This window comes from Grammomys surdaster, unplaced genomic scaffold, assembly GCF_004785775.1.
Source record: "Grammomys surdaster isolate TR1022 unplaced genomic scaffold, NIH_TR_1.0 208, whole genome shotgun sequence".
In the NCBI taxonomy this organism is placed as follows: Eukaryota; Metazoa; Chordata; class Mammalia; order Rodentia; family Muridae; genus Grammomys; species Grammomys surdaster.
The window spans coordinates 2,254,492-2,282,135 of NW_021604653.1; the positions used below are offsets into that span (position 1 = coordinate 2,254,492).

Sequence of the window (27,644 nt, forward strand, 5' to 3'; positions counted from 1 at the left end):
AGGTGGTGGTAACACCTCACCCTGAATCCCCTGTGGAAAGAAAGAGCCATGATTAAGCTGAAATTCCCGGAAAACAGGTATTTTTCTCCTTCTTGTCCCCTAGGGTTGTTTTCATTAATGTGTTTATTTATTCACTTTACATCCTAATCACAGACCCCACCTCCTCTGCTCTCAGTCCTACCCATATAAATCCTTCCCCCCATTGCCTCCTCTCCTTCTCCTTCTCCAAGCCTCCCTTGGGTACCACCCTACCCTGGGACATCAAGTTGCAGAAGGACTGAGTACGTCCTCTCTCACTGAGTCACACCGAGGCAGTCCAGTTATGGGAGGGGGATCTGATGGCAGGCAACAGTCAGAGATAGACCCTGCTCCAACTGTTAGGGGATCCACATGAAGACCAAGCTGCACGTCTGCTACTACTATGTAGATGGCCTAGATACAGCCCCTGCGTGCTCTTTGGTTGGCGGTTCGGTTTCTGTGGGCCTCTGTGAGTCCAGGTTAATTGACTCTGTAGGTCTTCTTGTGGTGTCCTTGACCCGTCCAGCACACTCAACCCTATTCCCCACTCTTCTACAAGACTCCGAGCTCTGCTGATGTTTGTCTGTGGGTCTTTGCCTCTGTTTCCATCCACTGCTGGATGAAGCCTCTCAGGAGACTGTAATGCTTGGCCCCTGTCTGCAAGCCTAGCAGAGTATCATTAATAGTGTCAGTCAGGGGTTGGCTCTCTCATGTGGAATGGATCTCTACAGAGATGGATTTCTAGTAACATTTCTTCCCAAAGGGTTGTTTGTTTGTTTGTTTATGTAGGAAGGGTTGTTTGTTGGACAGGACTACAAGTGTGTGTGCCAGTGCTTATGTAGGCCACATGTATGCATGTGCTTGTGGAGGCCAAGACAACCTTGCCTATTTCCTCTGAGGCACTACTGGCTAGTCAGTGAGCCCCAGGGATCTGCCTGTCCCCACCTCTCCTTCACTGAGAATTGAAGCACTTGTCACTGTGCCCAGCTTTTACAGGGTTCTGAGGATCCAAGTCAGGTCCTCAGGCTTGCCAGACAAGTTCTGTGCTGACTAAACCATCTCAGCCTTTGGTTATTTCTTTCTCCATTACACTAAGGAGGATATGAGTCAACACGCCAGTCCTTTGCCCCCTCACTATTCCCCAGATGTTCCAGATGTTCCACCAGAGACAGACCTGTCACTTGACACTGCATTTGGAAGAGTGGTTATGCCTGGCCATGTGAAGTATGACATCACCCTGTGATTACAAACTCACGCCCTTCTAGTGATTGTCCTATCCCAGGGTCGTCCCAGATTGGGGCCCAGCTAGTGGGGAGATGTGGGGTGTGGCATCCTTTGGGAAGTCAGCTAAACCAGCAGAGAGAACAGGCTAAGAGTCTTCTTAAAAAGGACATTTTTAAATGAAAGCAAGTGATTCTTCCAAGAGTCAAGCCTTAGGGAATTCACGATGCACCTGTCCCAAAGTGATGTGACCCTGCTTGCAGTGTGTACCCTGGCCAAGTGTGATCTGACTCTCCTTGCTTATCTTTCCCCTGGTCCTTATTGTGAGAATTCTTTTAATCTCCCCCCACCCATGGAGATTTTGGGGATTATCTTTAATATTCTGTCAAAGCCTCTGGCGCATGTTAATTATCAGTTTAACTAACTCAGAGAGCAATTTATGTGGTTATTACCTGAAGATAAAATATTTTACATTTTTTTATTTTTAATCTCCAATAGAATAACAAGTTATTTTATTATTCAAATAGGACTCACTTCCTGCTGTGTTCAATACAATTTTTAATAAATATGTAAATTCTAAAATTAATTTACAGCATGCATTGGGAGGCATGATTTTGAGATGACAAAAAACTTGATGGATTGTAAAATTATCCCCCTCCCCCTCTTAAAATCATCAGTCACAGAGAACAGGATGTACCTTCCCCTCATAATCTTACAGCTTTTTCTTCATCTTCTTCAGTTAGGGACTCACTTAAAATTTATTATAAAGTAGTATGTTTCTTGAACCATAATTCACTCACAGATTAATTAGATAGTTTAGCTCATCGTGGGATGGCGAAGGAGCCACTCCTGTTTTGTTGTTGAGACTAGCAAGGGAACAGTCTTGATAGCTGCCCCCATGAAACTAAGGCTGCCTGCCCTCACGGATGAAACTCTGGCCACATGAGGTAAGACATCCTTCCCCTTGCTTTTGTGTATGTATGTGGGGCAGGGGGGAAGGTGATGCATGTGTGCCGATACAGAGACCAGAGGTCATGCAACATCAGGTGTCCTCCTCTGTAGCTGCCAGTGTTATCTCTGGAGATAGGATCTCTCCTTGAACCTGTGGCTCACAACAGTTCAAGCCTCTATGTTCTGCCATTGCTCATCCCATGAGCAGTCTGGTTACAGGCGACCTCTATCACATCCAGTGTTTTGTATGGATACTGGGGATCCAGATGAGATCCACATATTTGCATGCAAGCATCTTATTTGTTTAGCCATGTCTATGGTCCCCCTGCAGTGTTCTTTTATTTTTTTTTAGATGGTATACAGCAGGCTATCTTTATGAGCAATGACCAGTAGACCAAAAAGTACACATCACCATTCTTGTAGAAGATGACTTACTAATTTCCTTGCTTGAGGGGAAATTTTTATAGCTGTACTCTAAAGCCACAAAAGGGGGTGGTGGTAGGGGAAAAAATGCCCATGCCTAGTAGGTTTGTACTCTCAACACAACCTTTTTCCTGCTCCTTTCCCAATGGATACAATCTTTGGGTCAATTTCACAATTTTTAGTAAACCTTTGATAGTCTTGAATTGTGTGTGTGTGTGTGTGTGTGTGTGTGTGTGTGTGTGTGTGTGTGTGATCATAGATGCAGAAGCCAGAAGATAGCCTCAGATGTTGTAACTCAGGCACTGTCCTCACAAACCACTCACTGTTTTGGAATGCTTTAGGGTAGCTGGCCATCAAACCCCAAGGATAGGTCTGTCTTTGCCTCTGAAGTTCTGGAATTGCAATGCATGCCACTTCACCCAGCTTCTTACATGACTGCTCTAGATGAAGTGCCAGCTTCTTAGGCTACATAGTGAACATTGTACTGATTGAGCTAGTATCTCCCCAGGGCCCCTACTCCAACACAAATGATACCAGTAACTTAATTTAAGGAAGATTATTTTCCAAGTCAATTAAGAAAACGGTAGACATGTGTAGCAAGAAAATCAGACCTGGGGTCCAGTAAAGAGAAACACTGGCCCATATTTAACTAGCTGGAAGTCTGGGTTTTCATGAAACTGAGAATTAAGCAATTATCTCCCTTCAACCTATGTCACTTTTGAAGTGTGAAAACCCCTGCTATCTATTATGTAAGTCAGCTTCTGCCACGTTGGGGTTCCCTGTGTATCCAAAGACACAGCTTGGACCAAAGGCTTCTTAAGGTGATGAAGGTATCACTTAGCCCTCCATCCCGGACTTCAAGCCTTTCCACAACTCTCTTTAAATCTTGGGCTCTGTGTGTTTGCGTGTGTAAGCACACATGGAAGCCAAACAAAAGCCTTAGGTATCATTTCTCAGGATGCGGCCAATCTTATTTTTTGACTGGCTTGGAACTCACCAAGTAGGCTAGACTGCCTAGCTGGCAAGTCCCATGGATCCACCATCTTCTCCTCCCCAGGGCTAGGATTATGAGTGCACATCTTCACATCAGGCACTTTTTTTTTTTTTAATGGGTTCAGGGAATCAAATTCAGATCTTTGTAGTTTGACAGATGCTTTGTTGACTGAGCCACCTCTCCAACCCCATTGTGTACTCACTCTTAATGTGTTTTGTACTCAGTTCTCTCTCAAGTTTGGGGTGGTGAGTTCTTCCAGGAAGCCTGGCTGGTGGCAGTAGAGATGTCTCTTCCAAGTACATGTTAATCAGAGTTTTCTGGAAAACAAACTTCGTTTTCCCATTTACCTACCAAATGAGGAAGTAATTACATTCATGTTTATGCACAAGTTCTAAACAAAGGAAACCTAGATATCTTCTGCATGGTTAGACACTAACTGCCCTTCGGGATATGAAAAAATGGAGAGGCCAGCATCTCATTCCTGAAACTCTGTCTCTTTCCAAGGCAGTAAAAGGTGTTCAGAGGTGAAAGACAAAGTTCTAGAGGAAAACAAAAGACCAGGAAACAAAGATCCTTTAACACACATGGCCTGTGTGTCAGGCATGTGGCACAGGGGCATGAAGACACGTAAGTCATCACCCCTATATGGGAGATGGAGCAATATCAGTGAACAGGTGTATCATAATGTTGTCTAGTGCTTTCCACAATACTGCTCTGCAGAGGAGTGGGGAGAAGACGAGGTGCCTCTTAGATAGCAAATGATTCTGAGATTTCCCTGCAACTGTATCTCAGGAGATGAGTGGGTGATGGTGATTCCAAAGGATGGAAGGACGTATGGGTGTACCCGTACACTTGTATGTGTGCACATTTATGTACATGCATATATATCTATGTGGACACACATGTGGGAAACCACACACATGTATATGCCTTTATTTATGTGGAGGTATGAATGCAGGCATGTGTTTGTGCATGTATGCTTATGGAAGCTGTACATAACCTCAGACATCATTCCAGGACATGGTATTTCTTAGGTTTTAAGTCAAAGCCTCTCACTGACCTGGAACTAACCTAGTAAGCTATACTGACTGGCCAGTGAGTCTCAGAGCAGGATCCAAATGTCTCTACCTCCTCAGCACTGGCCACCATGCCCAGATCTTTTTATATGGGCTCTGGGGATCAAACGCAGGTCCTCATGCTTGTGTCAGAAGCACTTTGATGACTGAGCCATCTCATCAGCCCACAGAGAAATCATTTTAGAGAGTGTAAGATATGTGGACCAGAGCCTGGAGACTGCCTTGCTGGGCTCATACTCCTGCCCATTGTGATCCTCAATGGCTAGTTAAGTAATATTCCTGATATCTATCGGCATGCTACTGACCTTCCATCGAGATGTTGCTGAGAAGCCTTAATTTTATCTGCAAATACTGGATCATTGGTTGCCTCACCGCTTTTCAGATTGCCCTCGGACCCCTGTCGTCTTTGCCCCCGATGCTTCTGGGTACTGCCTGGTTGAATCCATTCACATTCTGAGCTTGTGTAGCCATAGAGCATGTTCTTTTTTTTCCCACATCCACATGATGATGATGATGGTGGTGGTGGTGATTGGATATGGATGTGTGTGCATTTGCATGTGTCACTTGTGCATACGAATGTGGTTGCATATACCACAGCACACATGTGGCTTTAAGAGGATGGCTTTCCAGAGTTAGCTTTCTCCTATTTTTATGTGCATTCTGGGTATTGAACTGCATTCATCGGGTTCATGTGGTAAGTCATCTCACTGGCCCTGGGATTTCCTTTCTACTTTTTTCTTTTTTTTTTTCCCCCTGAAGTTAAGATCTATGTCCTTAGCTGTCCATAAACTGAACAAGACTCAAATAGCAGAACCATAAAAGATGGAGAGATGTCCCTGGCTCTTTGAAGCCAGTCCTGTTCTGCTATGTGTCTCCACAGCATTTAAATCCTGTAGAAGCTGCTGTTTTCCCTGCAGGCCCCACCTACTTTTTCAAGAACCTTATTTCCATGGGGAGGAAAATAGAAGAGACCTCCTTCTCTCTTTGCAGCCTAGGGAAAAGTAGGGAATATGGACAGATGGCATCAAGGGATGAAAGCGAGTTCATTATTAACCTTACGTCCTAGAGTTAGTAGACTGGGACCATGTTTGGTGGGAGTTGGTTTAGCTGCCCCTCCCTTTCCTTTAGGTAATTTGTGCATGAGCCAGGAGCTCTGCCTGCCTCCTGAAAACTATTCATTTCCCACTAACTGGGTGAAGGGCTTTGGTGTCTCCTTCAAGGTCCCTCCAAGCATTGCGCCCCATGAGTCTTGTGGAGTGGGGTCACAAGACCCACAGCAGCACATGAGTTTCTGCTTCATGCAGAGCACACTGCTGCTCATCCACAGATGAACATATCAACACTTTCACACAAATTTTCCCTCTCTGCATTTTTTTTGGCCTGAGGCAAGAGAAAGAGACCTTCTCATTATTAATCTTGAGCATTTTGATAGGCTTCCTTTGAGAAGGTCATTGTCTGCTATGGCAAAATAATTGTGGGATTTCTAGACAAGATGGCAAGGGAAAAAACGATTCATTATTTCACGATTCTGCCTTCAGTCTCTGAAATGGATGGAGGCTTCTAACAGTATGTGAGCAAGAGAGCAAGGCTTAAGTTATTATATGAAAGGTTGCACTTTAAAGGGAAAAGAAGTTCAAACATTACATATTTAGCTCCATTGTAATATAATAAGGGCCAATGTGGTTCTCATGGTACCCCTATGGGCCTCTGAATAATACTGTACATCTCCCAAAATAGGAAGAAACCCCATGTGCTTCCCCCTTTCCTCATTGGCCCACACAACTGAGACCTGAAAAAGGTCCCTAGGCTCTATGCAAGCAGTAGCATCTCCCTCTGGTCATTTTGGGATGTGAGACTGGATAGTCCATCTTTTAAGGTCACCCACAGTACTGCCTCCCATGCCACTCATGACCATATTATCTCAGTTTTTTTCCGAGGCTGTGATAAAATACTCTGACAAAACAACATAAAGGAGAATGTGTTCATCTGAACTCAAGTCCATCATGATGGGGAAACAAAGGATACAAATAGGGGATGGGGAAACAAAATAGAGCTTGAAGCAGCTGGTCACATTGTACCTGCAGTTAGAAGACAGTAGCAAATGACAGTAGCTAATGTACAACTCCATCTCTCAGCTTATACTGTCTGAGACCTAGCCAGGGCCTGATGCCACTAATGATGAGTTGGTCTTCCCACCTCAATTAACACAATCCAGACAGGCCCCAGTAGCATGCCGAGAGGCCCATCTCCCAGCTGGTTTACGTTATGTCAGGGTCCCAAGTAACAGTAACATCGCTCCATAAACCTCAGCATTATGTATTTTGCTGATTTTGAGGAGATTAAAGATGTGTGTCTGCTTAACAGCTATGAGTATCATCATGAAATAGACCAAAAGTAGATTTCAGGGCCAGAGAGATGGCTCGACAGTTACAAGCATCTGCTGCTCTTGTGGAGGACCTGAGCTTAGTCCCAGCATCCATGTCAGACAGTTCACACCTGTAACTCCAGTTGCAGAGCATCTGACACCCTCTCCTTGCCTCTTTGGGTACTGTACTCACAAGTGCACATAGGCACACAGAGATACACACATGTAATTAAAAATAAGTGAATGAAAAAATAAAATAAAATTAGTCTACAATGCAAGAAATACACTGTGTTTGGTACCAAGACATGTTTTACGTGGTGTTATTTTTTTACAATAAAGTTGGTTTGGCCTAAGTGCAAGGCAGCTTGCCCAATAATGATACACAATTTAAACTGAGATCAGGAGAGGCCGGGCGATCGATATGACCTTGACTACTTATAACCCAAATAACTTATGGAAATAATGTGAAGACCCCTGTGAACCCTTTGGCGTGACAAGAGGGCTTTAAATAATATTTTAAGAAAATCAAAAGCAAACCTCCCCTGGACCTTCTTTACAGATTAGATCTGAAATGAAAAACCCCGAGTAACACAATTAACTATTGATTTTGTTGATCCATCTTTAATTCTCACAGCAATTGAGTTGTGTTTACACAGTCATGCAGGGCAGACATACCTCACTGGGAGCAGGGCGCCTTTTGCTTTTACATTAATTTAAAAATTAAATTGTTCTGTGCATCTGAGATAAAAATAAAGTTTTTTTTCCACGGGTGGTTGACTTACAGATCATAAAGTATTATTAAGTTAGCTAAGACGGCTCATGAAGAGACTCCCTTTGAGAAGGCAAGAGTCAGTGGTCTTTCCTCACTCATAATAGTTCCCCCCCCCCGACACACACTTTCAGTTACCTATAATGCTATGGTTTGAATGTGAAATGTCCCCCATTGACAGGCACCTTTCAACTCTTGATCCCCAGATAGTTCTGCTGTTTGAAACAGTTTCAAAACATTTAGGAAGTGGAGACTAGCTAGACGAAGTGAGCATCTAGAGGCAGATGTTGAGATTTGATAACCTCCCTTCCTGAATGTATTTTACTACTTCCTACATGCATATGCAATGTGACCAGCTACCTCATGCTCCTGCTGCCCTGTTTTCCCACCATAATGAACTATATCTCATCTTAAACTAGAAACCAAAAAAAGCCCTTCCTCCCTTACACTACTTCTTGTTAGGTATTTGGTCACAGCAATAAGAAAAATAACACCATTGTCAAGCACAGTTCACAAATAAAGGACTCATGGATTTTACCTTGCACACTCTTCTGAGTAACATGATGAAATCTCTTACTCTCCCACTCTGCTCAGGATGAGAACTATTCCTCCATCCAGCATATCCACACTGTATACACTACACATCATTTAATTCCTTAACCATCTCAGTTATCAGATCAACTGTCACATCATCAGAGTGCTGTGTTTAGTTATCTCATTATACATCACAATGCTCTCATCAATTTTCACCTAATCTTATCACATAGACACTGTATCACTTCACGTTATCTTGAGTGTGAGTGCAATACAATAAGGTGTTTTATAAAAGACTACATTCACAGAAATATTGTTATTAATTTCTCATTGCACCTAATTCATTAACTGAAATATATCACATATATGGATGAAATTAATAATGTTCTATATAAAGTTTGGTAGTATATGTGTTTTGGAGCAGTTTAAACACTAGGAAGTTGCTGTAGAGGATGGTGGCGGGAGTGGAGTTAAGGTGCATCCACATACTGCCTGGTGCTAGAATTTGGTATTAAGATTGGTATAGCTTAATCTCCCTACAGTTTAATTTCTAAAATTGGTACGCTAGTAATATTTGTAGCTTTTCTCTGTCAGTCTTGCTGTTGCCTCAAAGAATATCATCAGTGTGCCATTACACCTTGAATGACACCCACTGCCTAAAGAGTATAGGACTCTGAACTTGAGCAGATTGCCTGAGGCTGACCAAAACTAAGTGGGACATTTCTTGATGGGTGCATTTAGGGAAAGGGGAAAGTCAATGTGTGCACAGTAGGCCATCTGTTTGCTCTTTCCAATAACCTTTTATATTGGCTGTTATGTCTGGATTTTCAGAATATAACAAGAGCTCATAGTGTCTGCATCTTTAGAATAATTTCCACCAGGGAGTTTTCTCCTTAGAAAGATCAATAAATTAGTGTCACTTCTGAGTTGCCCCAGCTCTCAGGATTCAATATGTCAAATGATTTTATGCAAAGGAAAAGCTGACCAGCCATTCAACTGAAGAAGCAACTGCATTAGGAGGTGAATAGCTTACACAAGAGTAAAGCAGACATCCTCACCTCCCCAGAGCTCAGTGTGCTCCTGCATGAGTTTTAAGCTGCAATCCCACTTAGTGCCAGACCTATTGAAAGATGGCTGGTAGATTGGAGGTTGGGGTACTTTGAATATCCCTCGCTTCTCTGTTATAATGAACTTCTGGTTATCTCATCAATTCCTGTGAGTCATGTGGAACCAGAGATAGCTAAGAACCAGACTCAATATACTGAACAGTAACACTACAAGACTTACTCTGTTGTGTGTGTGTGTGTGTGTGTCTGTGTGTGTCTGTGTGTGTCTGTGTGTGTCTGTGTGTGTCTGTGTGTGTCTGTGTGTCTGTGTGTGTGTGCGCACGCGTGTGTGCCTCTGTGTGTGTGTGTATGTGTGTATGTGTGTGTGTGTTGGGAACATGATTGCACAGTTCTTGAGTATAAACTTTGTAGATGATGACCTTGTGGGATGCAGACTAGGAAGATGGTTTATTTAGTGACATGCTGCTACATAAACCTGAACTCAGATCCTCATAAAATATAAGCCAGGTAGACTCAGAGAGGAGGCTCAGCTATTAAGAGTGCTGGCTACCCTTTCCAGAGGACCTAAGTTTGACTCTTAGCACCCACATAGCAGCTCACAATCACATGTAACTCCAGTTTCAGATGACCCAATACCCACTTCTGGCTTCTGCAGAAACGAGGCATACGTATGGTATACAGACATACACAGAGGCAACACACTTTTACACATAAAATAAAATTTTAAAAAGCAGCCAGGGACCATGACATGTGTCTACAGCCCCAGTAGTGTGGATATGGAGACAGGTGATTGCCTGGAGCAGGCTGACCAGCACTCTATCCAGTGTAGTACTCTCTCTCCTTAGTGAGAGATCCTGTCCAATAAAAAGGGTGGTGACCAACTGAGGAAGACAAAATGATCTCTGGTTTCTGCACACATGTGCATACTTAGAGGTATACCTGTATCTATAGGTATATCTTTACATACTTTCTCAAATACATAGACATGGCTAGATAACAGAGCATTGTTCCAGGCTTTGAAACTCACAGTACATACATAACCCTTAGGTAGAAATTTATGATCTTTATTCCTTTGATGACATTGGACGTTTTCCCATAGAAGGAGGATTTCCAGGACTAAATAAAAATCATAGTGTACTTTAATACACACACACACACACACACACACACACATATATATATATATACACATACATATATATGGAGAGAGAGAGAGAGACGGAGGGAGGGAGGGAGGGAGGGAGGGAGGGAGGGAGGGAGAGAGAGAGAGAGAGAGAGAGAGAGAGAGAGAGAGAGAGACCTGGTTCAAGAGAAGATATATTTTGCTTTTCTAAAACCCTGTGACTCCAAAGTAAAATATATCTGTGTTGGAATGAGAAGGCACGTATGTTTCTTCCATATGCATTTCCTCTGGCAAAGTCTGCAGGCCTTCTGTGCTATAAATGTACACATATAAGCCAGAAAGACCTTGGATGGACAGACATATAACTGTATTTAATAAACAAAGTAATTGAAAGGTCTTTGAAGGAGAAAAAAATCTAGTCAGTCTTTGAAATCAATCAAGTAGCATATGTAGGTATGTTTGTATATGTCTATTTATATGTAAGTGTATGTATATATGTATGTATATGTGTATGTGCATGTGTTTGCATGTATCTGTGGATGTATGACTGCATATGTGTGTTTGTATGTGTGTATATGTATGTACATATGTGTGTATATGCACATATAAATTTGTGTTTTCATGTAAATGTGTACATGTGTGAGTGTATGTGTATACATGCATATATGTCTATATATGTATAAATGTGAGTGCATGTATGTATATATGTGTATTTTTATGTGTATGTATTTGTGTGTATGTATAGCTATATGTATGTATATGTTTGAGTGTAATGTGTGGTTTTGTATGTGTATATGTGTTTCTATGTGTATATGTGTCAACCCATTTATAGTGGTGCCTATGAATTAAAGACAGTCTTAATGTTTATACTCTGATCAGCTGACACCAAAATAGACCAGTCTGGAGGTTTTTAGCTCAGTTTTTGCTAAGTTCTCTTTTCTGAGTGTTTTCAGTTGCCATTCTGTACAGAAGAGAACCTAACAATACAGCATGTTTCATTTATTTACGATGCTTACACACGTTGCTATCAATGGATTGCCTAGTTTGTCTAATTCCAGGTTACTATAAAGTAATGCCTATTTAACTTTTGGGGAAATTGTTCTATCATGAAATCTGCTGCATGGAAAAGCTTACTGTGCTGTTTTAATATTTATGTGTAGTATGTGTTCATATGTCTATGTACATTGCACAGGAGTGTGAATATATTTACGTTTGGGTGTGGAGGCCAGGGCTTTGTTCTGGGAATCATCCTCTGTTACTTTTCTACCTTACTGATTGAGGCAGGATATCTCAGTCAAACCCAGAGCTTGTTGATGAGGCCAGTCTTGCTAGCCAGCTTCCTCTAGAGATCCCAGCCCAGCCTTTCGAGGCTTCAATTACAAGCAGGACTACATTTCTGTGGGTTCTGGTGATCCAAACATATGTGGAGAATAAACATTTTAAATGAGCATTTCAGATAGTATCCCCCAGATCATTTAGAAATGGCAGTCATGCTTTGTGTTTATTCCAGTTTTACCCATCAGAATACCTTCCCTCTTCCCAAGTCCACTTCTCTGGCATAACCAAGTTTCTGATATTATTTTTATTATATAGTGAAGAATACATTTTGTCTATTTTACACTTTCTGAGAATGCATTCCATTCTGGTTCGTTTTTGTCAATTTGACACAAACTAGAGACACCTGGGAAGAAATAGCCTCAATTGAGAAAACTCCTTCATCAGATTGGCCTATGGGCATTTCTGTAACGCCTATGGGGCACTATATTTTTAATTGCTGATTGATGTGCAAGTGCCCTGTCCACTGTGGTTGGTGCTTGCCCTCTACAGATTGCCGTGGGTCATATAAGAAAGCAAATGGAGCCAGCTTTGGAGAACAATTCAATAAGCAGCTTTCCTCCCTGGTTCCTACCCGTGCTGCTACTTGAACTTCTGCCTTGATGTCCCTCAGTAATGGACTATAGTCAGAACACATAGGTCAAATAAACCCTTTCCTCTCAAGTTTATTTACTTTGTGGTATTTATCATACCAATGAACAACAAACTAGGATGCCATCTCTTTACAAAATACCTTCCTGTTGTTTCTATTCTCTTGCCTTTAAGTGGCTCTATGGCCTCTCTCTGTCTGTCTCTGTCTGTCTCTGTCTCTCTCTCTCTCTCTCTGTCTCTCTCTGTCTCTCTCTCTCTCTCTCTCTCTCTCTCTCTCTCTCTCTCTCTGTGTGTGTGTGTGTGTGTGTGTGTGTATGTGTGTATGTGTGTATGTGTATATATGTGTGTGTGATGGGTATCCCTCCATTCCCATGAGATGTACTATTTCCCACCAATCCCAAGCTTCTTCTTACTGACCTTCTCTCTACTTTCTTTTTTTCTCAGAACATTCATTTTTACATACTCTGGGTTCAAGAGTTCCTGCAAAGGTCATTGGGAACCATTGATCACAATTAAAGACAGCAATGGAGTTAACACAGTCATAAAAGCACATCTCAGCCGAAAATTACTCTTTCACCTAATAAAACCAGTTTCCCCAGGAGATGCTAAAGAATTATCAAGACCCCAGTAAGGAAACAGTGCCCCGAAAGTGCTGAATCACATAATCTTGCCTGGGGTTGACCGAAGAGAAAGGTTCTCTGTTACAACAGGTCATGCTAAATTTTCAGGAGAGCAAGTAAAGTCATGTGTCCAGTTGAGTGAATAGAGGAGTGTAATGCTGGGAGGATGTAATTATCCATGCTGGATTGTGACCAGGTTAACAGGGTTAACACCACAACTCTTAAGAAGAGCATGGAGGGGTCTCCAGAGCTCACCAAAGGTCTGGCTGGCTGCTTTTACGTCTCAGAAGGTAGCTCTACCAGGAATACAGCACAGGACATATTATGGAATAGATTAATTAGCGCCTCTGAGCAAAGAGAAATGGCTGTGTTACCCTGGAGATGAGCCTGTCCCCAGTAAATGTCACTTAAAATGGACTTGAAGCTACATGTAACCTTCTACTGAAAGACCTGGATTAAAATGCCTCTCTCCAATCCCTAGCATGAGAAGATGACAAAACTCTATTCAGAGTCTCTCATCCCAATGTCCAAGGTGGGAAAAATTCCACCTTCAACAGCAAGCCTGTCTGTCCTGTGGTTAGAATATGAAATGCCCCCCACAGGTTTATGTTTGAACCTTTGATCTTCAGCTCCTAGCACTGTTTGGAAAGGTTGGAGAACCTGTAGGAGCTTTGCAGGAGGAAGTGGATCATAGGGAACAGCCTTAAGGCTTTATAGCCCACCAGCAGATACTTCCTGTCTGCTCTTGACATTCTGACAGCAGAGGCAATGTAAACTGATACTTTCTGCTCTTGCCCACATCGTTTTTTCTTGCCATGGTGGACTGTATCCTTTTAAACTGTGAGTTAAAATAAACTGTCTGTTAAGTTACTTCTGTCAGGTATTTCATCCTAGGAACAACAACAACAAAAAAGGGGTGGGGTAGGAAATAATACAAGTAATACAAAACCAGAACCCTGGGAAGACAGCCCCTTTTATTTGACTTTTCTGCTTCCAAATGAAGCTCTCTTTCTTCTACATCTCCTCAGTCATCTCTGTCCCATGTCTAAACCTAGAGAGACTTCTCTGCCCAACCCATTTCACCATAGTCCCAGAATTATCTTTAGCATCTCAGGTCCAATGACTATTTGCATTGAAGAGCCAGGCATAGTGGTCCATATCTATAATCTCAGCATTCAGGAGACTGAAGCAGAATAATTTCAAGTTTGAAGTCAACCTGGCAAATTTACAGCTAGCCTTAAATCCATACTGCAAACATAGTGAGTTCAGAACACCACCCTAGTGGAGGGGCACCATGGTGACATAACAAGTTTGCGCGTGTTCTTCCAAATAAAGAAAGCTGCTGAGGATGATGCTTCAATCCCATTGTTTCTGGGCTCCTTGTGCATTTCTCATAGGGGAGGGAAGAGAGACTCATCTCATTAGTAACTTGAGGAAGGGCTCTGGTAGCATACAGACACCTCAGGACCTTTCCACATCTCTCTCAGGTTGCATTAGCTGTCAGAAGCACACTCTCTTTTGTTGTGTATAATATGAGGTTCATGGAAAGGTTCACTCTCATCTCCAAGATGCAAGCTGCTGTGCCTTACCCAACGTGTGTGTGTGTATGTGTGTGTGTGTGTGTTTGCATGCACACATGTGGGTATATATGTATGTAGAGGGCAGAGGTCAACCTCAAGTTTCTTCCTCATTTGTTCTCTGCCTTTATATTTTTAGACAGGGTCTTTTACTAAGCCTAGAGCTCTTTGATTGGGCTAGTCTACCTGGCTAGTGAGCTGCAGAGACCCTTTTGCCTCTGCCTCTACAGTACTGGGATTACAGGCATGTGCCACCTTTTCTCAGTGAGATAGGGAGATGAAACTCATCAAGTACTCGTGCTTGCCTAGTCAGCTCTTCATTTTTTTACTCCCAGTGTAAGCGAGCTCACCTGTTTACAGATGGGAACCTCATTCTTCAGCTGAAACTTTCTTGCTAAGAAAGATGATACTGTCGTCTACTGTCAGCCTTTCACTTTTCCAAGTGGCTGAAAACTATGATGAGGTGTGAGGGAGAACCTTAAGCTTGTTTACTGAGACAGTAATAGATGCACACGGGGCACCCAATTAAGGCTCCAGAGCTTTATAGACAGGGAAGATTTGAAAAGAACTTTAATGTAAAGAGCCGGAGTGTCAGAGGGGTTACACAGCTAATTAGCACCATGTCAGCGATCCTACATTACTTTCCAGATACCTACTATAATGTGTACTGATTAAGGTCTTGCATTCTGCATTCAGGTTGCTTTTTTCCACTCCTGACTCTCTGGCAGATTAGTCATGCATATTTGGACTAGTATTTAGACCTCTCGGTCTGTATTTTTCCATTTGTGTAATGGAGTTGGTAATCAAACTCTCTCATGGGATTGCTTTAAGGATAAAATGAGATAATTCATGCAATAAAGTCACACAGTACTTGACATGTAGTAAAAAAAAATACTTAGTAAGTAAAGTTCGTTGCCTACCATGTGTTTTTTTAGGATGATTGGCAGTGAAGCTCGATAGCAATAGAGAACTAAGAGATGCAGAACGTTAACTAAGACCCTGTTTGCACTAATGTGGGCCAGGGACTCTGATGCTGAGTTAGTGCTCATCTGAGGAAAGAAGCTCAATTTGAATTCCCCCCAGAAGCTTTGAACAGCTTTCTGACATTTTACAGTAGGCATGATAACCAATATCTTTAAGATAAAATCTACAACAAAATGTAGTTAAAATGATAAAATAGCCTTAATCATATAATGATAATTCATTTAACTGTTTTATAGGTTTCCAGTGTATTTCTCTGATGGTGGGAGAAATTCTAGCTATAGAATATAACATGAATGCATCTCTTAGAAGTGAACATCAGCATGTACAAGTAGATAGTAGGTAGACATAGATGATAGATAGGTGACAAATGATAGTAGATAGATAGATAGATAGATAGATAGATAGATCATAGGTGATAGATAAATAGATCATAAATAATAATATAGATGATAGGTAAATAGGTGATAGATGATACATATAGATGATAGATAGATAGATAGATAGATAGATAGATAGATAGATAGATCCATCAACAGGTATGGATATATGCTATAGATATCTGGATTTTATTGGTTTAATCCCTTGAATTTTTAGTCTCTCCTCAAGTATCCTCACATCTGCCAGAACTGGTCTCACTTCCCAATTGACCCTTCCTAACATTAACAATATGGCTCTAGGCATAGTTTCTTTCATGAGTATCATTAGCAGCAAAACATATGCTACATGTTTCTGTGTTAAAATAACAACAACAACAACAAAGAAAACTAAGTTTACAGCTCAAATTTCACCTGAATCTTAAATTTGTGCAAATCACAGGTCCCATAAATCTCCCATGTAAGGTACAGTTGGCTCTGACCTCCCTTGCCTACTGTGTTCATGTTAGAGTTCTACAAGAACCTAGAGGGCAAACTGTTTGGAAATGAAGTCATTTCATCTAACCTACTGTGATGATAGTTCTGACTGTCTGCTTGGATTGTTGAGAGTCTCCTTGGCATATCTCAGTCAGTGTTTCCAGCTTTACACCGAGTGTGTCCACTACAGAATCTACTAGGTCAAGAGATATATCCTAAGGGCATATGTTGACCTGAAGCAAACCACAGAGCAGTGTGCAGAGAGAGCAGGAGCAGATTACATGGCCTCATACTGGAATAGTTTCCCATTTCCTTACTGTATCTTAATTCTATTTACCCCTCACAATCTGACCAAGAGCACCCTCTCTAATGAAGTCTCCTCTGTGAATCATAACCATAAGATCATTTATGATTTATTATAGTTTGACTTCAAGGTGTTAAATTAGTTGCAGCATGGTTCTCAAGAGACAGGCAGGAGCATACCTCTCACAGCCCTTGCTAGGATTGTTGCTAAGAAGTCTCTGTTTGCCTTGAAGATAAGAAAACACTGCATGAGTGTACAACGGTGCCCTGAGAACATGTCCTGCTCCTGCCTGTTTAGTTTTACTTTTGTTCCCAAGTGCAACAGAAAGCCCCAACAAGAAAGTCACTCATACAACTGTTGCCACCTATAGGAGACAAATTTAATGCAGTAATTTTATCTTAGTTCTGGTAAAATACAACACATAGGAAGGAATGGGATGTTTTATGGAACTGACAAGATGCTTGTTGAACATTGATCTGTACTGTAATTGATCTTTATCATTCTTCTTCTATAATTCTTATTTTTATTTATTCTATATCATTTTAATTAAGTGTATATGTTTGTATCTATGTGTATGTACATCTGTACACATGGATACAGTTCCCAAGGAGGGCAGAAAAGGACATCAGATCCCCAGGAGCTGGAATTATAGGCTGTTGTGAGCCACCTGACATGGGTGCTGGGAACTGAACCCTGGTCCTCTGCAGGAATAGTATTTGCTATTTATCACTAAAAGAGAAACAGCATTGCTTTTTATCTCCAGCCCAATAATTCTTATTTTAGGTGTTAATCTTAAAGACACAATTTACTAAAACTTTGTAAGTGCTTTTTCAAGGTGAAGGTTAAGAGCCAGGTCTCTGCACACATTGCCGCACTCCAATATCCCTATAGCAGGACCTTCAATGAGTTCCTACTCATCCTGGAGCCTCGTGGCTATAAATAGAGATGCTAATGACAGCCTCCACGTAGAAGCAATTAGAGAACCAAGCTCACTGCTACAGTTTTCGTACTCTCGAAACTGAGTGAGGAGAATTACAGCAAGTTTCAGGTCAACCTGGGCTACATAAAAAGTTACAGGCCAGACTACATTACATGTTGAGATCCCGTCTCAAAAAAATAAATATAGCTAGTGAAATGGTGCCATTGGTGCTGTGTCTGCTAATCAAGTGTGAGGAAGTATGTTCAAATCCCCAGAGCCTCTATAAAGCCAGACAGGGTAGAGTGTGCCTGCATTGCCACCACTGGTATGGTGGAATTGTAGAGTGTGCCTGCAATGCCACCACTGGTATGGTGGAATTGGAAGCTGAGATAAGACAAACCCCAGAAGCTCCAAGCCAGCAATCCTGTTGTATGCATCAGTGAACAACAAAGCATCCTCATCTCCTCAAAGGTAGAAGTCAAAAACTGACACCCAAGGTAGTGCTCTGGTATTTACATGCATGTTGTGGCATGTATACACCTGTACTCATTCACACAAACACACACACATTATACATGTATATAACACATTATCTATACAAAAGATTATACAACTGAATGAATAAAAGACAAGAAAAGGCAAAAGTAATAATTAGAAAAGGAGCCAGATTCTCAGTGTCTACTCCGGTTGACGTGAGTTGTCATCACTGTGGCTTGTGTGTGATAGTCACACTATTCTGTTGCCATTTGCCAAGTAGATCATTAGCACATTATCCTTTTACCTCAGTCACTCTTTCTATTTAAAGTCAATGTGACTTCAAACATTGATAAATAAATGTCATCTGACAAGATAGTAGCTAGCCTGCTTCTACATGTTCCTAAGCAGAGGCAAGAAAAGGCTGCAGTCTCCAAAACAACTGGAGATTCTGGGAAGAAAATGAGAAAAATGTGGACAACTTAGTGTCTGGCTAAGCCTTCTGGAGAAAGTTAGCAGGGGGAGGCTAACTTTGGATTCGGTGGTTAAGTGAGAGACATTTTCCTGGGGAAATAGATCACACACGTTTCTACTCACCCCAGAAAGGGACAGACCAATCGTTACGATTGCACTAAAAGTCTAACTTGGCGAACCAATGAGTTTTTCTTGGAGCTACTAACAGGAGTGTGAGTGAGGAGTTGCTTATAAAAGCTGGGAGGTCAACAGCAGCTGCATCACCCCAAGCTCATCGAAACCCTAGTGACCACTTGCTAACACGGTAGCCTTGGACTTCTCTACACAATCTATAGGCAGTTTCACCTACTGGGGAATTGGCTGGTAGTTTCACAGCTGGTTGTCTGGTCAGAGTTTCTCTATTCAGGGGCTGTTAAATGTTTCTATAAATCTGAGGTGGGGGTCATGCAAACGTAGATCAAGTAGCCAAAACCCTGTAGGCCTCTCTGTCCCTTGGATTGGTTCTGCACTTAATTTTCTTCTTTTGGAGTGTTAATGAGGTACTGCAGACCATGCTAGTGCCAGAGTGTAGAGGGCTGGAGGAATGAAGGTTTAGCTGCTGAATTACCCCTTAATACACCTAGAAAAAATGATACCTTGACATACTACAAGGTAATCCCACTGGAACATTGCAGAAATTGCCCACTGAAAACCACGGGTGCTTTTTTTTTTTTTTTTAAAAATCTAACCAATGACACAATTCCAGAATCCAAATTCCAGTGGAGAAATAACTGAGTCTGCTTCACCGCTGGGGTACTACTCAGGGGAGATAGAACACAGTCCATAATGGTAGTCCTCAGTCTCTGTTTCCCCAGTGGAAAACAGCAGAGTCTGGGAAGATTGCTGTGGTTCCCAGTCTCCTGTGTACCCAGACAGAGTTGGCATACCTCTGGAAATTGGGAATGAGGCTCCCAGGTCCATGTTTCACCTCAGGGCATCCTCCAGCCAAGGATGAGGGCAGAGCCCAGTTGGGTTCCAGGTGAGTGCTGGGAGTAGGTAGGGACTGGGAGAGAAAAGACTTTCTCTGGGAGATTTAGGTACATGTCTTTACAACCAGGCCTCCTACCACCTTCCTCCACTCCCACCTCTCCTGTTATCCATGATGGAGAGAAGGTCTCTGTTTGTCCAAACTGCTTTATTTGTTGGCAAATGTAAATGCATAAACCTTACTCAGGGTGAACTAGATATTAAATACCTTTTGTGGGAAGAAGTGCCCAGGAAGGGAAGCTCATTGGCTAAATGCTTGGAGCCTATCTAAATATGCTAATTGACTGATTGCCTCGGACCCCTAAGTGGGGTGTCATGATTTCCTGTTCCAGAGTAGGTAGTTTGACAGAGAGCTAGCTCCATGCCTACCATACTCAATCTTACTAGTTCTTCTGACAGGTGGCACAATCCACTTACCCCACAGAGAGAGACAAAAAATAAAGAGAAGACTCCTAAAATTACCAGTCCCACAGGGATGGATCCCAATGCAAGCAAAGTATATGAAACCTAAGAAGTCAAATGAATTATTTTAAGAACATTGAACGATTTTAAGAAGCATATGAAATAAACTGAAAGAGTTCAAAGAGAATAAAACAGAACCTTGAAATGGGGACATCAACACAAGTCGTGAAAGGGAGATCCAAAGGGAGATCATTGTTACAGAAATGCTAAAAACCTCAAGTTGAAACTTGGCAAGTGAGAATTAAACTTAATTAAACTAACAACTCAGTGGAAAGCATTAGAAATCGAATTGTTCGTGTGGAAGACAGGCATTGGGAATGAGGTAGACAAATTAGATAATTCAGCCAACAGTAAAGATAAAATAATAATGTTAATAAACTCACATTTCCAATCAAAAGACAAGGACTAGTAGTTAGAGTTAAAACAGGATCCATGTATTTGTTGCCTTCAATAAACTCACCTCACTGGCAAAGACAGACACAGACGTAGCATAAAAGGATGGAAAAGGCTGTTCTAAGCAAATAAAACTAGAAAAATGCATGTGTAGCCATGTTAGTATCTAATGAATTACTGAATCAGCAGGGATTAAGAATATCACTTCATATTGGTTAAAAATGCAATTTAAAAAGAGAACAAACTAATTCTAAACATATACACACCAAGCATTGAGATATCTAATTTTACAAAACAAACACTATTGAATATAAAAGTCAGAGGGCCCATAGAGTTGGCTCAGTGATTAAGAGTCCTTGTTTATGAGTTCAATTCCCAGTACTCATATTGAGTACTGGGAATATTCATATTCAATTCCCATACTCACAATTGTCTGTAACTCCAGATCCAGGAGATCTGACACCTTCTTCTGGTGTCCTTTAGTACCTACACACGTGTGTGTACATATGCATGCATGTGCACACACATATACAACATAAAAAAGTAAAGTAAATCTTAGATAATAAGTAAATACTATTGACCTCGACAGGTAGTACAAAATAAAGAAAAGCTTACATCTCTTCCTAAAATCTAGAATAAGACAAAGGTGACCGTTCTCTCTACATATATTTGATACAGTGCTTGAAGTCTTTAGCTAGAACAGTAAGACAGGAAAAGGAAATAAAAGGGCATGAATTGGAAAAGAATATAATTATTCCTATTCACAGATGATTTGATCCTACACATAAGAGACCCTACAAATTCTACCAAAAATGAGACTGGAGGATAGAGTGGAAATAGCTAGGAAGGGGAGGAAAGGGAGGAGCAGGACTGACTTTGTTGAAAGTAAAGGATACACCTCCATGAAAATCTCCATGCAAGCCCATCACTACATGCCATGAGTATGCACCGATAAAACATAGAGCAGGAAAATAGACAGAGAAAAGTGCACAGCACAATGCCGGATCCACGAGCTCAGACAAGGCAAGCATTGTAGCACAGCTTCTCCTTATTGTTGCCACTGTTCTGTTTTAATTTTTTTTATTATGATCAAATGAACAAAAATCGAATAATTTTTAATTCATGTTTCACTCTTGAAATAAAAAATTCCGGATGCATGTTTCTGATGTTAGACACGCCCATATTTTTGGACCACCATCCTCACATTAGTCACTAATTAAGGCTTTCTTAATGTCCTACAGGGTTGTCTACAGCAATATCCTATGAAGGCCCTTTCTCAATTGAGGCTCCCTCCTCTCTGGTGACTCCAGCTTATGTCAAGTTGACATAAAACTAGCTGGAACATGTATATATTGCATACTGAACATATGTCAGATGGTGAGCTTGTTTCAAACAGGTGCCAGGGCCCCAGATTTCTGATGTAGCAAGTTTGGACGAACACCATGAAATTGTATTTTCAACAGGCTCCTTGATGGTACAGTGGCTTCTGATAGTCTGAAGAGTGAACTCTGAGAACCACTGTCATGGACTAATAATCCTACTGGGCGTGTGTGTGTGTGTGTGTGTGTGTGTGTGTGTATGTGTGTGTCCTACTAAGGGTGTGTATAGACACATGGGGGAACACGTGTTTACAGCAGCAATTTACCAGTGACTGTGTCACTCAGGAAAATACATTAAGCAGCTTCTATGTGGCTAGAGTTGTAGGTGCTTTGTTTCTAGACTTTTTTTCAGTGCTGACAAACAGTCCACATTGTCACCATTTGTGCCTGAAGGAGGATGAACATGGCACAGCCAGGGAAAGGCTCTACTCTCAGGTTTTACCCACCTTACATGTATTTAGCTTCCATCTGTCTTATAGTAGCTTTCTAATAAATGTTTGTTGAGGAAATCTGAGATCCACATAGACCAGGTACAGATGATAAAAATGTGCTTGTTTCTTGAAAAGGAGTAGCACACCCAGGTGATGAGAAATTGTACTGAAGGCTCTTTATTCATCTAAAATGTAAATATATACTCATATTCTGTAATATAAATAAACATTTGCTCTCTCCAAGCCACATCCTACCCACTGCCCTTTGCTATTGTGGCATGTAATTCGGATGGGGAGGATGGATCAAAGGCTTAAAACTTAGCAGAGCATAAAAGTAACATTTGCTTGATTTCTTACTGCTTGTGGAATCATTGTCTGTGCTCGGCTAGGAATCTGTGGATCAGCCTCTCACCATGGTTTGTTTCTAGGCAAGCATTTGAGATTGAAAACCAGTTCCACAAGTAATACTTAAGCACACTGAATAATTAAATGAGCACAACTCAAAACACATGCCCAAAATGTTTCCATGAAATGACCCAATCCTCCATAGTAGAGAAACTGCCAGCACCGGCCCTGAAGACACCGAAGGCATTCACTTCCATATCTCCTTTTACTGTCTGATGGGTACTTTGCAGTTAAGAGTCTACAGGTCCTGGTTCATCTATCTGCCTCCATCATTTTCCTCAGGGCATTTATAAGACCAGTTTAACAGTATGGAGCCTGGGGCAGGATAGGAAAAGGAACTGTATCTATTCAAGATGTATTGAAAGATCACTGAAATGAAAGATTTGGGTAAACAAGTTTTAAAAATGACCATGACCAAAAAAAAAAATGACCATTTTTGTCCTTTGATTAGCAGAAGGGGATAGATTCAACAGATGGAATAAAAGCCACCCCACACCCAACAGCACACACAAGGCAAGCTTGACACCAGATTCCTCTCTCTGCTGTGCAGGGAAGCTTCAGCCCAGTAACCGTCAGGCTGAGCCTCATCCTGGGTGTTGATCAGCAGGGACAATGTTAGAGACACAGAGGAATGAGTTCTGACCTCCTATTCCTAGAAATATGAGTCTTGTTAGCAGTATTGTTTCTGTTTTGTATATTGTATATCCAAGTAGCTCTAGAAAAGAGTTTGACTTCTTGCTACAGTGATTAAAGTCTGGGTTAATGGACACACTAAATACCGTGTGTGTGTGTGTGTGTGTGTGTGTGTGTGTAGAGGCCAGAAGACAACCTGGAATGTCATTCTGGCAACTGTCCAGTCTATGTCGTTTATTTGTTTCGGTTTTGACTTGGGGTATGCTCTTTCTCTAAAGACAGGTTCTCTCTGGCTGGGACTCACTACGTAGACTGGACTGACTGATTGCAGAGCCCAAAGAGCCTCCTTGCTCTGCCTCCACAGCACTTGGATTACTGTTGTTTAGCACCACACTCACTTCTTTTAGATTCGTCCTGAGGATCAAACCCAGGTCCTTATGCTTTCAACGAAGTAATACACTGACTGAGCCATCTCCCCAGCCCAAGACACAAATGTGAAAACAACAGTGTGTGTTGTTTATAAGCAAGACTATTGTCTATCAACTAAAAGGAAACAAAACTTAAAAAGTAACACATAGACCCAAAAGCTAAATCAAAATGAAACATTCACTTTTCTGAAAGTCTAATAGTTAAGGCCCTTTGACCTAGTGGAGGATTAGCCTAACCCGTGGTTCTTGGTATCATGTTTAAGCCCCTGTTGCTGCTTTTCCCTGTGATGATGGAATTCTTGCCTAAAGAGAGAAAAGCTGATGGGGGCTGCTTTTGCCACTTGATCACCCTCACTCTTCTCATTTCCTCTGATGTCCCTGCCTCCCATTCTCCTCACCCCAACCTGAGCTGCTTCTTGGGCAACTGAAGACTCTCAAGCTTACAGGGTACTTACAGTGATTGCCTCGCATAGCTACAGTATTGTAAGAAATTCTGAAGTGGAGTATGAAGAAAATCATATCCTTGGAATACATTGGTGTAGCTAGACTTTCTGGAATGGAAAGGTTTCTAAAGTGCAGACCCGGGAACTTGGGTTTTTCTTGCCTCTAGCCCTTCTGCAATCTGTAGTCAGTGACTTTGAGCTCTCCTTAAATATCTCAGTACCTAAAAGGGACAAAAGTGAAACACGACAATATTCTTAACAAGCTTAATATGTACTTAAATTTTATGGCAATTTAATAGATTTTATGCCTTTTTTTTCTCCCAAAGGCTATAGCTTCTGGCTGAAACTCAATCCATATCCCTTTTAGAAAAAGTACAAGGATTATTTATTAAGAAAACAGAGGGCTTTGAACTTTTAATAAAGAAAAATAAGACACTTTACCTGAGCAAATTTCAAATGGATCCATTTAAAATGAATTAAGTGGCACTTAACTGGTTTGCAAATTGGGATCTATTTATCTCACTAAAATGATTAAAGTCTTGATTTATCCCTAAAATTAGCTTTATTATTGCATTTAATTACACTAAAAGATTGTTAAGGACTTGTAGGTTCTCTCTGTCCCTTTAAATTGTACTTTATTCAGACAATAATTGAATATCAGATAGGATAAATTGATTTTTTCCAAAGAATTATGTTTCTAATATTTTCCTCCTTTTTATCGCAGGAACTGAAACAAGTTGAAGAAACAAAAGAAGATCCTGAGAATAGATTATCTGAAATTTCCCTGGAGTCATTCAATAAATTTAACAGCAATACTGTGATTTTATTAGAAAAAGAGAAGTCTCCAAGTGAGGTTGAAGGACAAAAGGAAGAGACAGGCAAAAAGACAGAAATATCTTTGAGTAGCTCAGATAGGCCTGGGGCGGACCACGTGGAGTCTCTGAGCGACTCTCTGTATGACAGCTTCTCCTCTTGTGCAAGTCAAGCTTCCAATGACATCTAAGGAGGCACCACTCAGTGAACCTCATGCCTGGTACACTAGGAAGACAGACTCTGGAGCCGGGGAAGCAGGAGGACTAACTCCAGAGGAGCTGATAGCAGCCAGTACGCCGGAGTTTACTTCTCTCACGGACTGATAAAGAGGATTAAAAAGCAAAATATGATGGAGAAGTCTCAATGTTTGCACTTTTTTGAGTTTTTGTATAAAAGCTGTACATTTTTGGGGGAAGAGAAATTATATTTGTAGGGGGAGAAAGATAGCAATAAAAAGAGTTGTCGCCATGCTCTTGAGACGATACATTAAGTTCTAGAAGTCGATAATATATTTTTTAAAAAACCCAACTAAAGATTTTGTGAACCTAATCACCTTGGTCCTCAAGTCATTTGTGCATATACTGTGTCAATCTAAGTGTGAGGCAGGCAGAAAAGCCAGAGGGGTTGAGTCATCTCTGTTTCTCAAAGTTCTCTCTCTCTCTCTCTCTCTCTCTCTCTCTCTCTCTCTCTCTCTCTCTCTCTCATAGTTTGAAGGGTGGTCCAATTTCCACATAATCTCGAGGAAAACTAAAGTTGTGATGATATAGGTATTCTGTTGAAGAGTTAAGAAGCGTGGGCACTGATTAGGTGCCACCGGATGGTGCTGATGCGGAAGGGAGCAGATCTTACCAGGCTTCACTCCAAACCTCTTCCATCCTCTCCATTGTATTTCTCACAATTCCAAGTGTTTGTTGTTGTTGTTTAATCTCCCTGCTTTTTTAGTTATTATTAAAAACCTGGGTACTCTATTTGCCATATCTACTTTATAAAAATAAATGAATGGTTGGTGCTATGAAACTTTCTTACTTTTTAATATCCTTTTTTCTATTAAAGACTGTTTATATGGGAGGATAAATTCTATTTTAAAGGTTATGTGTATTTTTTCTAGACGTGAACTATTTATAATTCCTTCTGTACAGAAGCCTGCAGACCAGGCAGGGTAGAGCTATGTTTAGGATTTGTGTGGTCACCTTAGCACACTTGTATCTTTACAGAGTATTGTATGACCAGTGTTATTGTATTTGTGCAATTTGTTGTATTTGGATTTCATTACCTTAAATTCAAGCTTCGTAAAGCATCCTTGTCTTTCGGACTTTAAAAATCCTTTTGTTTCATTTCATTTCATTTCGGAATAAACGTCTTATCACAATTACACCCTCTAAAAGCAGAAAAGAACTTTGTTCAAGGAGCGATTGGTCCCGTGATTATTTTAATCGCGTCTCATGCTTACTCTGTGAAGAGGTTTCCCTGAAGGAATAAATAAGCTGATCCTTTTGCTACTGTAGTAGCAATTCGAGCTTTTGTTAAGATCCACACTATGGACAAGCGAGTAATGGTCAAAGCATCCTTGTCTCCCCAAGGAGTTAACCAGCTAGAAATGAAGGAAAGGGGGTTGGGGAGAATGAGCCCAAGGCAGCTATGGACCGATCTCTGCAAAGGGAATTAGAAGAAAGTCATTTATGCCTCTTCCAAACCTGCTCTGCTGGCAGGGTAGGGAAATAAATGATCACATTCCAGCTGAGAGACACTTCCCCTCGGGAGACCTTATAGGAGAGGGGTAAAGCTTAGCCACGGGTTTCCACTGAGGCTCCCAAATCCCAAATCAGAGGTGGGGGTGGGTGGAAACGTGCGGGGGTTGTGGGCGGGGGCACCAAGAGCTTCAGCTGCCAGCTCTTTGCACAGCGCAGCCTTCCACAAAGCTCCACAGAGAAGGAAAAATAGCACCGTGGTGTCCCTGGAATATGCAAGGTGGGTCGCTTAGAATCGTCAGAAAGGGGAGTAGTAGAGGAGGGAAGAAATCTATGGCCAAGTGGCCATGCTTTCGCTTTGCTAAGAATGTATACTCATAGCTGGTGGCTTGGGGGAGCAGTCAGCCCCATTTGCTTTTCAATGAGAGCACAGATCCCGGTGTCCGTTCCCCATGTAGCTTTATTTCTGGGCTAGGTTGAGTCAGTGCATCCCCCAAAGGTGCATGCAAGCAGATGAGGAGAGGATGGTTGGGCCAACCGAGCCAGTTGCGGTAGGGTCACCATCATACTCGCAGGTATTCTGCCGGAAGTCCCAGGAGACTGGTGAGGTGGATTTCTCTCAGGAAGAGGCGCGGCTGCGTACACCCCAGGGAACTTCCTACGGTGCAACTTTGCCAGGTGCCTGAAAACACCCCTTCCCCTTATCCTAGGCAGTCACCCAGAGGCCCGGAGGGCGGCGAGTGGTAGGAGACGCCTGGCTGGGTGGGCAAGACCCAGTTGCAGGGGTACTGGTTAGCACGGGAAGGGAACAGAGTACTTGGAAGCGAAGGATATCGGAGCCCAGCACTCGGGTCTCCGAGTTCGCATAGGACA

General features: G+C 41.7%; 1 long non-coding RNA gene across 1 annotated transcript; it reads left to right on the forward strand.

The window, feature by feature from the left end:
* LOC114624557 lies at positions 1 to 26,492 on the forward strand. Its single transcript, XR_003711953.1, has 2 exons — positions 1 to 77; positions 24,995 to 26,492. It is a non-coding gene; the product is annotated as an uncharacterized LOC114624557 (long non-coding RNA).
* Positions 26,493 to 27,644: the final 1,152 nt, after the last annotated feature.